Genomic DNA, 12500 nt, shown 5'->3' with positions numbered 1-12500 from the left:
ATAATTCTGCATGCATGTGTCCTGGCTGTGTCTGTGCGTATGTATGGAGTGTTTCGTATATATTTTGGTATCTGTTACTTACTAAAAATGAAGAAGAATTCTTGAGCAAATTTGAGCAAGACTTGTTTATTCAAAAAAGCAGGTTACACAGCATGGCCCCTTCAATGGAGCTGATGGTCCGAATCGGTCACAGGATGGATGTGAAAAAATAAAGAGAAAGAGTCCATCTACGTAGCGGACTTTATACCCTGTCACTATTATTTCGCTGAGCCAACTAAACAGAGTCCACGTTACTTTAATTTGGTTGAATACAAAGCATACCAGTGAGTAGGTGAGGCCATTCTCCGTCCTGCAAATAGGATGTCATTGTCTTATTCCAATGTAACCTATGTTATGGCCGTCTTGCTGACTCGACCCCAATGCAATTATCCTCCCATGATGACATTCCATCCTCTGCACATGCATTGTCAAAAGGCCACCGTGTGTCTCTCCCTATCTCTCTTAACAGAAACAACACAAACGGACGGTTATCTAGTGAATAGGGGAACGAATCAGATAAATGACAAATATGTTTCTGCCCTCAAGCAAGCCCTGGATGAGTAAAACAGAGTCAAACAGAGTCTCCTACTATGTTGCTTTCACTACGTGGCCGTCGGGTTGCCATGGCCACGTCATATGAAAATACACTACACAGCCCCCCTCGGAACACGCAGAGTGTGTTCCGAAACTAAACGACAGACAGAAAAACTACATCAACCCATCAACTACATCAACACATCAACACATCAACACATCAACACATCAACACATCACTCAGTTCATCATGCATAATACAAAAACTGAGATACAGAAATTTCCAACGACCGATGTTTCCCTCGTCCGAAGCGGCAGGGTCAGAGGTTGCTAGCACATGGCCCCAGTTGGAGAACAGCCTTTACCGCTGTCTCAGATTGATAACACTTTCATAGTCAGGAGCTTCCATTGTCGCGTAACCATTACATCACTTCACAACCGACATCAATCACATGATATAGAAAGAAACAAACAGGAACCGAAGCAAACAATCACAAAACATCACTTAATAAACAAATCATCAAAAGAGGAAACAAAATCAGAAAGCAAAGCAGAATCCAGCTTTTGCTCATCAGCTATGTCGGCCATCATTAAAGCATTAACCGGAACATCAGAAATACACTTTCCAAAACATTTGATTAAAATACCAAGTAACATAATACAGATGATAATGACAACAAGAATAATAGCGACGGACCTGATCATATTACCAATACCTGAAAAAGCAGAATCAAAGAAATCCAATGTATTCCAACCGTGTTCTTTACGTAAATCCTCTATACCCTTCTTGTTAGATTCATGGAAATCATACAGAGCGTTACCAGAATCCGAAATATAACTGCAACATTCACCGCCTATCAAAGCACAAGTACCACCCTGACTGGCCAAAATAATGTCCAAAGCCATTCTATTTTGGAGAGCTACATTCTTAGTTTCAGTCAATTCAGTAGCCAGGGCAGATACTACAGCATCCGAAGCATTAATGTGTTTTTCAAGAACGGATGATAGGGCACTTAATTCAGTCTGAGAGTTGTAGACACCATAACTTGGGAATATTAGGCCAAAAAACTTCTGAGCGGTAGATAACGCCCTACGACTACGATGGGTTGCTTGTTTGTGAAGTACAGACATCTCTTCCCGAGTAACTTTCCTAATCAAAGGTATCAGATGAGCTAAATAACAAAGTCCCTCACTCAAAGCAGGAAGCTTAGAGAATGCATTATTATCACACACAAGAAACACACCCTCCGGGAGTTGAAGCTCCGTACCAGGATACGGGAAAATGACACCACCTATACAAGACGCGGCCCCTAGCTGACGAAGCGCGCTGCCCTTGAGCCGAGATTGTATGTCAATACAGGTTGTAATATTTACGAGAGGCATGACCTTAAGCTGCGTGGTGCCTTTCTGCCGTCTGGTAGTATTGGTATCATGTAATTTCATTTGAGGCACCATAGCACAATCAACAACTTTACATTTCAATCCAGAAATAACAACTGAACCTCTCCACCGTGTAGAAGTCACACTCCCAGAACATAATAGATGAGGACTCAATGCAGTACCATTCAATTGAACGAACATAGCTTGGATAATATATATCTTCTTCGGACCTGTTGGTTGTGACAAATGTGTAAGCCTATCAATAATAACCTTCCCCACACCGCTAGGCCTATGGTGTTCGTTAACTGCTGCTGTCAGACGTTCCAACACACCAATATCCACACCTGCATAGGAAGAATTTAAAGGAACCAGAATCGTGCTGGGCTGACAAGAAGAGCTCTGGTTCTTGCCCTGTAAAACAAATTGGGCTAAACCCTGCCAATTATAATGAAACCATTCTGCCTTAGTTAACGGTATGGGGAAAAACATAGGAGCAGATGTACTTACAGGGACCTGTTGACAAATCCAGCAATCAGAATAATTCATTTTTGAAGCAAAATCTTTCATGATACTAGTGGCAGAATTAGGGTGGGACCGTGTCCCCAGGTGATTAGAATCATACAACAAATAATCGTCAGTAGCGACTACAATCGCCTTCGTAGAAGCCTTTACAGCAACATTTTTAACCTTTCCTGGTAACTCAACTGGAAAAATATATTCATGCACAAATTCCCTACAGTCCACCAAAAAGTCGTGTGGAAAGTCAGGAATGTTACTACAAACTTTGTCCTTGAAATTGTTGGATTTGTCAAACACCTGTTCACCGATATTACGTCTAGCACACCAATACGAGTTCACCTCATTGTCAACATTAGTTAATGTCACAAGTGTTGACATTAACTGTTGTGTAAGTGTAATATATTTGGCATCCAGTAAGTACCACTCAGCCGCTTCAGTCGAGGCATAGATCAAACAATCATCAACAGTACAACGTGAATGTGGGCAAATAAAAGCTCTACCTAATGTGATAAATCTTTTCTGACGTCCAGGCATAACAGTGTGTGAGTGAAGTGTAGCATTGTCCAAGGAAGTCAATGGGGTAGGAACACTAAGGGGTATATTAGTCTCTGAAACGGCATGGCTTGAGTTTCCTCCTAATTGGCCTCGGTGTATCACGGGATCTGTCTGGTTGGGGTGTATCACTGACAGGTCTGTGTCTCTCAATGGTACCTTGGTCCGGGCAGCCGCCCGGGTTGCTGACATCTCCGTCTGGAGCATTGTCAGGGTCGGAAGGGGTGACAACAGGGGCAACACCAGGCTTGGTAGAACCCCCAAGAGGGGTGTCGCAGTCACTGGATCCTTCACGATCTCCCTTGGCCCACTCTTCTCTGGGCTGGACAGGGTCTGGGACGAGGCCCCCGGCATCATCTGCATCACGGCGCAGATACTCACCAACATCTTCGTCAGCCTGGATGTCCAAGCTGTGGACTTCCTCGTCCCCAGGGGTCTCCTCACCATCCTGCTGAGGCTCTCCCTCATCGTCCTCATTGGGTGCCTTGATGCAGTGATGAACGTGATACCAGGTGGGGGACCCCTTGATTTGGATGGCAGTCCCAGTGCACCGAACGACCTCGTATGGTCCTTCCCGTCGAGCCTCATGCCACTTCCGTCTGTAGACCTTCACGTATACTTTGTCACCCGGTTGCAACGCGTCCTTCCTCTCCTGTGCGTTCACCTCCTCTTCACGTTCCTGTTTGTGGAGCACATAAGAAGAGATACTCTTTTGCCGGTTAGTCATGTACTGTACATAGGCTTTCATGTCACTCTCCAAGAGAGCCAAACTTGGCCCTTTCCCACTGGTTCGTGCACAGGGAGCTGTCATTATTCTCCCCATAGCCAGTTCATGGGGAGTCAAGTGCAGCCCTCGAATCTCACTGGAACGACAGGCCATCAATGCAAGAGGGAGTCCTTCCACCCAATTAAGACCTGTATGCTGACAGACCTTAGAAAGACGGTTCTTAAGGACCCCGTTCATCCTCTCTACCATCCCCTGGCTTTGAGGTGAGTAAATACATCCAAATCTCTGCTTGATTCCCAACTTTTGTAGTATAAGCTTTACCGTCTTATCCACAAATTCCTTACCATTGTCTGACGCTATCCTATCTGGAATTCCAAACCTAGGTATGAATTCCCTGCATAGGAACTTTGCTACAGACTGAGCATCCTTTTTTCGAGTGGGGCATGCTTCTACCCATCTGCTGAACCTGTCCACTACAACTAACATGTACCTGTATCCTGCAACAGGACGAATCATGTCCACATAGTCAATCACCAAGTGTTTCATTGGCCCGTTTGGGGTAGGGATATGCCCAGTTCCCACTGGTATTCCAGGTCTGATATTGTTTTTCAAACAGACCACACATTGACCAAGGATATGGTCTATTTGTTCCAATAAATATGGAGCCCAAAAACCATATTCCTTGGTGATCTTGCGTCTTACCTCCCCCCTGGCCACATGAGCTAATCCATGGGCTTCCTGTATCAGCATGCCTAATAAATCTGGGGGTGCCACAACCAGTCCCTCATGATTTCTCCATAGACCTGTGTCATCCTGACTAGCCCCCCTTGTTAACCATAGGTTTTTGTCTAGCGCATTTGCCCCACTCTGTAACATCAACAAATCCTCAAGCGTGACCATGCCCTGTAACTGTGCTTCATGTGTGACCAGCAGAACTTTACCTGCTTTGTCTGCTCCTGTAATGGCTTTGGCTGCATCATCTGCAGCCCTGTTACCTTGTGTGACATGTGATGAGTCAGATCTGTGTGCGGCACACTTCACTATGGCTAATTCCCTTGGTTTCATCATGGCTTGTAACAGCTTCATGATTTGAGCGTGGTGCTGAATAGGCGAACCATCAGTTTTCTTAAAACCCCGTCCCTTCCATACAGCTCCATGTAGATGACACACATTATGGGCGTAGGCAGAGTCGGTGTACACTGTCACTCTTCGTCCGGTTCCCAAGTTGCATGCTTCTGTGAGGGCAATTAACTCAGCCAATTGAGCTGAACAAGGCTGAGGAACAGCCTCGGCTTGTTCCACAATGAACCCTGAATTTTGGGATCGGACTATGGCATACCCAGCACGTAAACTTTCTCCTACCCGGTAACAAGATCCATCAGTCCAATACTCAACGTCAGCTTCCTTTAAAGGCAAAGCTAGTAGATCTGCTCTAAGCTTAGAGTACCTCATAGCTTCCTTCACACAATCGTGTGGTTCCCCATCTTCTGGGGTTGGCAAGGTCTCTGCTGGGTTAAGTGTGTTACATCTTAGTAATGTTACATCTTCTCTTTCCAACATCCTGTAATAATTCCTAATCCTAGGCATCGTCAAAGTATACTTGCCTTGATTCAAAAGATTCCTTAGACTGTGGTGGCAGAGAATGGTAATTGGGTACCCCATTGTTAAGGTTGTTGCCTTCTCGTACATAAGATATGCCCCGGCCATTGCTCTGTAGCATGGCGCGAAACCCATTTCTACCTCTGAATATGCGACAGAGTAATAGGCTATGGGCTGTGGACTAGGTCCAATGCCTGTTGGTTGCGTAAGAACAGCGCAGGCATACTTCCCTTTGGCTGAAGAAGAAACATACAATCCAAATTCTTTGGAATAATCTGGAAGCGCTAAAGCTGGCGCTTCTTGTAATTTGTGTTTAATTGTCTCAAACGCCAAATCAGCTTCCCTTGTCCAAGTAATGCAACATTGGAGTTTATCACTACCTGTTTCCTTAATCATCCCCCTCAATGGAGCGACCAGTCTAGTGTAATCCTCCACCCATGCTGAACTATACCCAGTAATGCCCAAAAACATCATCATTTCCCTAACCGTTCGTGGTTTTGGAGCCTTCTGAATAGCTTCCAAGTGTTCGTTAGTGACACTGCGATGTCCCTGTGTAATAGATTGTCCTAAGTAAGTTACCTTTTCCTGGCAATACTGTAGCTTCTTTTTAGACACCTTGTGTCCCTTCTCCGCCAAAACCTTTAACAGTTTAACGGAATCCCTGTGACATGTTTCTTCATCTGGGGCACAAAGGAGTATGTCATCCATGTACTGAATGGCAGTACTACTTATCGTCTGCCCTAACCCGTCTAAGTCCTCCTTCAAGACCTGATTAAAAACATGAGGACTGTGTTTGTACCCTTGTGGCATTCTGGTATATTGATAATGTTGACCTTTGTAGGTAAACCCAAATAACCCTTGACTTTCTACACTAAGAGGTATAGAAAAGAAAGCCCCGCATAAATCAATCACTGTAAATACTTTGGCTGTAGATGGAATCTGAGTCAACAGCACATGAGGATCAGGAACTTCGGCTGGATAGCTGACAACTACCTCATTCACAGCCCGTAGGTCATGTACCAGACGATATGAACCATCAGGTTTCGTTACTGGCAGAAGAGGTGTGTTACTTAACGGATATTGAGTTATCTTCAAGACTCCTGCCTCTAACAATCCTTTGATCTGTGGCTCAATTCCATCAATTGCTTCCTGCTTCAATGGGTATTGGTTTTTCCAAGGGGGTTTTGCACCCGGTATGAGTTCAACTCTCAATGGACGAGCTGATTTCACAAATCCAATGTCTGTACTGTTCTTTGCCCACAGGTCTGCTGGCACATTCTGTATCATTTCTTCTCTGAGGTCTTTTTCAGGTTGTACAGGAAGGATTAGCTGGTTCATTAGCTTCACAGTCTGCGGATGTCCTATTCCTTGAGCAGAGATCATCAGTTTTGTGAACTGTCCATCAATGCTCCTCCAGATAGCAGGGTTTTCTTTTGTCGTTACAAATCTGGCTTTTTCTGAGTCTGCCATCATTGCCCCTAAATGCTTCTGTTTATAGTGTTCAGATATCATAAGTGTCACATGAGGGATGCTACCCTCAATCTTATGCTCCTGATCTAGATAAGTGTCACTGTTTATCTTCATAGCCACTCCCTGAGGGCCTAGGATTATACAACTTGTACTAAGCTGTACCTGTTTTGGCTGATGCTTCAGCCACTCATCTGGGTTTGCATCTGCAACTTCTCTAAAATACTGGAGTGTACAATGCAATGGATCAGTAGGCCTTCTGGCCTCGGACATGTGTGCCAGGATATAATTGTCCCACATCCTTGCTGGTTCCATTAGGTCTGGGCTAAGCCCTCCCACCCAATACACCATAGATGCGTTGTTGTCCATCATGACAGACAGCTGTCTGTTCTCTTGTGGCACTGTCACCCGACAGCCGTCAGGTGTGCATTTCACTGTACAGTTCAATTGGCATAGTGCATCTCTCCCTAGTAGCCCTATTGGCGTGTGTTCTGATACAAGTATTGACAGATCTGCTCTCTGTCCTTTGTACTCTAAGCTTACAAGCTCAGTAGTAGGGATCAGCTGTTTAATTCCCTCGAATCCGATTGTCTTCACATATTTCCCAGACATAGGAAGGTGCGTGGCATCTTCAGGCTTCAGACAGGTGTAGGCTGCTCCACTGTCCACCATCAATTCTAATGGACGTTGGTTGACCGACACCCATATGGTAGGTTCATCTTCAGGCCTGTTCGTCACCACCAGCTGGCACCCCCCTCTCGGATCTTCTGGGCACCCCTATAGCCCAGCTGGTGGGCCTCCGTAGGGGTTCACCACTCCTGGAGCCGGTGTAGCAGGGGGCCTATATCTTCCTTTTTGTTTCCCCCCTGCGCCCCCCTGGTTCTTCTTCCAGCAGGTACGGGCTAAGTGTCCATCCTGGCCGCATTGGAAACATGGTCCTAACATCTTCTTCCCGGCTGCGGTCCATCCCTCTTGTGGTGGTCCTTGGCCAGGCTGGTTGTATGGCTGGTACGGAACCACTTGCACCCCTGGTGGCCCCTGTGGGTATGGATACCCCCCTTGTGGCCCCTGTGGGTATGACTGGGGAGGGACAGTTTGCAGTTGCTGTGGTTGAGATGGGACCTGTAGGGCTATGGTCTGCACTCTCTCTCTGGTTTTCTTGCCTTCAGTCAATTGTACTTGAGTTAGTTTTCTGAGTGAGTCTTCGTCTTGTGCCTTCTGTATCTGAATCTTCTTTCTAAATAATTCTACTTGGTGTGCTACGTTGTCTATATAAACAGCCTTGTTCATGTGTCGTAGCCCCACCACTTCTGCTAACTTGTTCTTAACTGGGGTAGGGAGACCTTGTTGAATCTTTTCCCTGATTATGGCTTTTTCTAACGGGTTATCTTCGGCATCCTTCCCTGTCACACTTCTCCATTGAGAGTGCACACGGGCTACATAACCTCTGGGATTCTCATCTTCTCCCAGTGGCATCACAATGATATTGTCTGGGTGAATGTGAGTAGGGTATGTCTCTCTGATTGCCTTCCACAGCCTGCCTCTGTTTGCTGCGAAGAGCTCTGGGTCATAAACTGATGTACCGATATATTTATGAAGTCCTGCCTTCGTCAATATTTCCTGCATGGTGTCCAATCCTGTAATAAAGGCTAAGAGTCTTTTCAGGTCTCCCATCGCGGCCTGCGTCCCTGTCAGTCTCACGTCCATCTCGTTAGTCCAAGGGTGACCCCCATCTTCTAGGACTGGGAGTTTTTCGATCACTTCAGACAGATCTGTATGACCCCAAGGACGATATTCTATCTTGTTATCTCGAAACAGCACCGGGAAGATCCCCTGAATTTCCTCTTCCTCCGATGCCTTCCCTCTTGGTCTAAGGCCATAATTGCTTACTAGTGGCTCCGTTCTTTCGTCCCACCTTGGTGTCGCTGTAGACCTTGGGAGGTTCGGCTGGGATGTATGATGTGATGACACTTGACGATATTCTCTTGAGAGGTTCGGCTGGGATGTATGAAATGATGTCACTTGAGCTATCTGTTCTTCCAGTTCCTCTATCTGTCGTATACAACTTTCCTCCTCTCTTAGGCTTCTCTGGAGTTTTCTTGCCCTCTTTCTTAACTCCTCCTTATCCTTTTTCACCCTTTCTTCCTCCTCTTCCTCCGACATCCTCTTCTTTTGCTTTAAGCTCTCTTTCTTCTTCTCTATCTTCAGAGACTCCTGCTCATCTTCAGAACCACTTTCTTCTTTTCCCTTTTTATAGCGTCTTGTCCTTCCCTGTTTTTCGGCCCTGGCTATTAGTTTTCTGATCTGAGCACTGTAACCTCCCTGTGCATTGCTGTCAGCACCGGAACATTCGCCTTCACCTCCACTGCCATCTTCATTGTCATCTGTCTTGTTCTCTGGTTCGAAATCCACGGTCACTTTCGCTCTTCCCCTCTCTAGTACATTATCACCCCCATCTTTGATAGTGAAGGCTCCGTTCGTACTTAGGACGGGGACCTGAGGGTAGATCCGCTGAGAATTGTCCTCCAGTATCTTGGCATAGGGAGGAGGACTGGAGATTGGAGCTGTGTGTGAGAATGGAATGTTCACTTTCTCTTCCATTGCTTTGGCCAATTCATCTCTTTTTTCTGGATCCATGTGAGCTGTTTTCTCATTCCAAGCTAATGCTACTTTCTGCCCCTCTACCTTGAAGAGGTCTAAAATAGCTAACTCTAACCTGCGTTTCTCTGATCTAATCTTTCCTTTTTGATGCGCCTTATGTGCATTGATAAGTATCTCCAATGTTGCAATTAATTGTAAGTCAAAGGTGCCCTCTTCTGGCCATGGTTGTTCAATGTCTGCCCAACGAATATTCCATTTCGTTGACATTTTGCTAATCTCCTTAACAAGAGGATTCATTTTTTCCACTATAGCCACAGGGGATGAATTTGCTAATATTCCCTTGTCTGTATTAACAGCCCTCACAATGTTACTGGGTTTGGCTCCCATGTCTGAAATATTTATACTGCTTAATATGCTGAAAATATGCTATAAGGTGTACTTTTCTTACAACCCACCTTCTGTTGCCGTATCTGCTAAACAGATGCTAGTCCAACTTTTAACTGCGTCAACTGTCTACACAGAACATTACAATTCAGAACAACGGATTGTTTCAGTGGTATTGTGTATTATTGACTTAAATGTAATCTATGTGTGTGTGTTTTAATTTAAATTTAATTAAAATTTTAATTCAATTTTATTTAAATTATTTAAATAATCATAACTAATTAATCACTAACAATCAATTATCACTATTAATTAATATTAATTAATTATTAATAATCATAACTAAATAATCATTCAATTCAAATTTAAATTCAATTTAATTTCAATTCAATTCAATCCAAATTTAGTTTAGTTTTAATCTAAATGTTTTTCCCTTATTGTGTATGAATGTGTATCACTTAATTGCTCAGTCAATACTAATTATAGTTCAGGTCAACTTTAATTATTAAACTACAAAGGCTGTTCAACACAATTTATCAAATTACAAAGGCAGGTCACGCTTTCTGATTCACAAAACCCTTGATTGCTCAATCCTCAGATATAAACTGTTCTGCTCTTCTTTAATCAAAAGCTGTGAAAAAGAACTTGAAATAAAAAGATGTAAAATACGAATAGTGACAACAACCTGTAAAGAAATTGATTTGTTATTTGGAAGGAATGAATGATTAATTATTCATTACAATCTGTAAAGAAATCGACTTGTTATTTGAAAGGAATGAATGATTAATTAGACTTAGTCATTGTACAATCGTACACTTCATTGATGTAAACCTGTGAAGTCAATTAGCTATTATCAACATATCAAACAAAGGAATGGTTATCATTAGATTGTCACAAAACAATTGATCAAAGTTTTGTGAAAACAGAAAATGAAATGATCTGAATAATTAATTCAATCAATTTGTAATTAATTAAATTAATTAAAGTAATGTAATATATTACAATCATTTACAACCATCCATTTATTAATGTAAAGGACTATTTCATCGACCTCAGATAGATCTCACTGAGGATTAGTGTTTTAAAATGTCTTGTCGTGTTTTGTCCACTAGATGGCGCCAAGCAACCGACTTGGGTATCGATTGCTTCAAAACACCCTGTCGTGATCTCAAGTCACAACCTATTATTTTTCTCCTATCAAACACAATGCTTCAGCGATCACAATATGCTGAAAAGTAACTTACAAATATTAATTACAATCTGTAAATAAATCAACTATTAAGTGAAAGGAATTAATGACTAGTTAGAATTATTCATTATATCATCATATACATTGATTTAAAACCTGTGGAGTCAATTATCTGTTATCAAAATATTAAACAAAATGAATGGTTATTCAGAATAGTTTTCATTAGACAGTCACAGACATTTGACCAAACCTGTGGAATCAATCAATTGTTTTGTGAAACAGACAATGAAATGATCTGAATAATTAATTCAATCAATTAGTATTTAAACAAGTAATGTAATATTCAACAGTCATTTACAAACATCATTCTATAAATGTTCTCTACAGATCTCTGTCTTCTATGCAAACAGGCAGACCGAGAGTCACAGAGCTGTTTTATCGATGGTCATAAATCTTCCTGTGTTCTGCTCAGAAAACAGATGTCTCACAGAACGACTGGCCTCTTTTCCTTTGAATCTATCAAAAGCCCACAATCTATCTTTACTTTTAACAAACTATGCTTAACTTTCGTGATTTCTGCAATCACAACTTTATTACAGAGAGAGATGAAAGGCAAGGAAGAAAAATGGAGGAAAAAGAATCTGTGTTCTCTAGTCTCTGCTGGGCTACGCCCTTAGTATGGAATGTGCTCCGGCTAACGCGCATGCGCCCGCTTTCCACTAGACTTGTGAATGAAAACTCAACAAATATCCCCAAACTACTTTAAAATACCCCAACGATCAACCCACTTTATCTCTATACCACTATAGTCTATGTGAAATGGATTTTAACTTTATCTTTTATGCAACAATCAAATTCAGGTTCCCTTTGTAGTAGAAAGGATTTTCAACTCCGTGTGTGCATGTGTGCTTTTTTGCAGCCTTTTTTTTTCTCTGAAATGAGACACACAGAAAGGGAGGGGATGGGCTCTACCCCACGGTTTTTCCTCGAAAAACCACGGTCTTCTCAAACAGAGCACATTCACGACTCCGCAATATCAAGATTATCTTTCAATGCAGTTAAACGTATTATTTCACTTTAATATTCTCTAATGCCTTTTTTCCACGGTCTCTCTCCCAAGAGAAATCTGAGCCTGTGTGTGTCTGTGCGTGCCTGCGTGCGTGTTTGTGCTCCGCTGACAAGGACAAAGGACCTCTTGTCTTCCAAAACAGACTTTACAGTCCAATTACACTTTTATCAAACAGGAATGCTCATTCCATACACATAATAACACATTCATCAGCTTCTCGCTAATCTTCACAATAACCAATATTGCCGACCCATTAACAAAACGTCTTCCGTTAATTTTCTGTCGACAAGCCTACACTTTTCATGTAGACACTACTAAAGTTCGTCTTCCTTTAGTACCAGGCTTACACACACACACGATATTTTCCCAATACAGTGCAATTTACACATTTATGTACAAATACAGATTTCTAAATCCGGCTCTTTAAATTCAATCCAATT

The 12500-nt window shown here is 42.8% G+C and overlaps 1 protein-coding gene across 1 annotated transcript in view; it reads left to right on the top strand.

Annotated features, from left to right (window-relative positions):
* lpin1a (lipin 1a) overlaps positions 1-12500 on the top strand; it is a 50362-nt gene that overhangs the window by 133 nt on the left and 37729 nt on the right. The window lies entirely within an intron of this gene.

This window comes from Nansenia antarctica, assembly GCF_963989245.1.
Source record: "Nansenia antarctica genome assembly, chromosome: 3".
NCBI classification, from domain to species: Eukaryota; Metazoa; Chordata; class Actinopteri; order Argentiniformes; family Microstomatidae; genus Nansenia; species Nansenia antarctica.
This window is presented reverse-complemented; position numbering and strand designations above follow the sequence as displayed.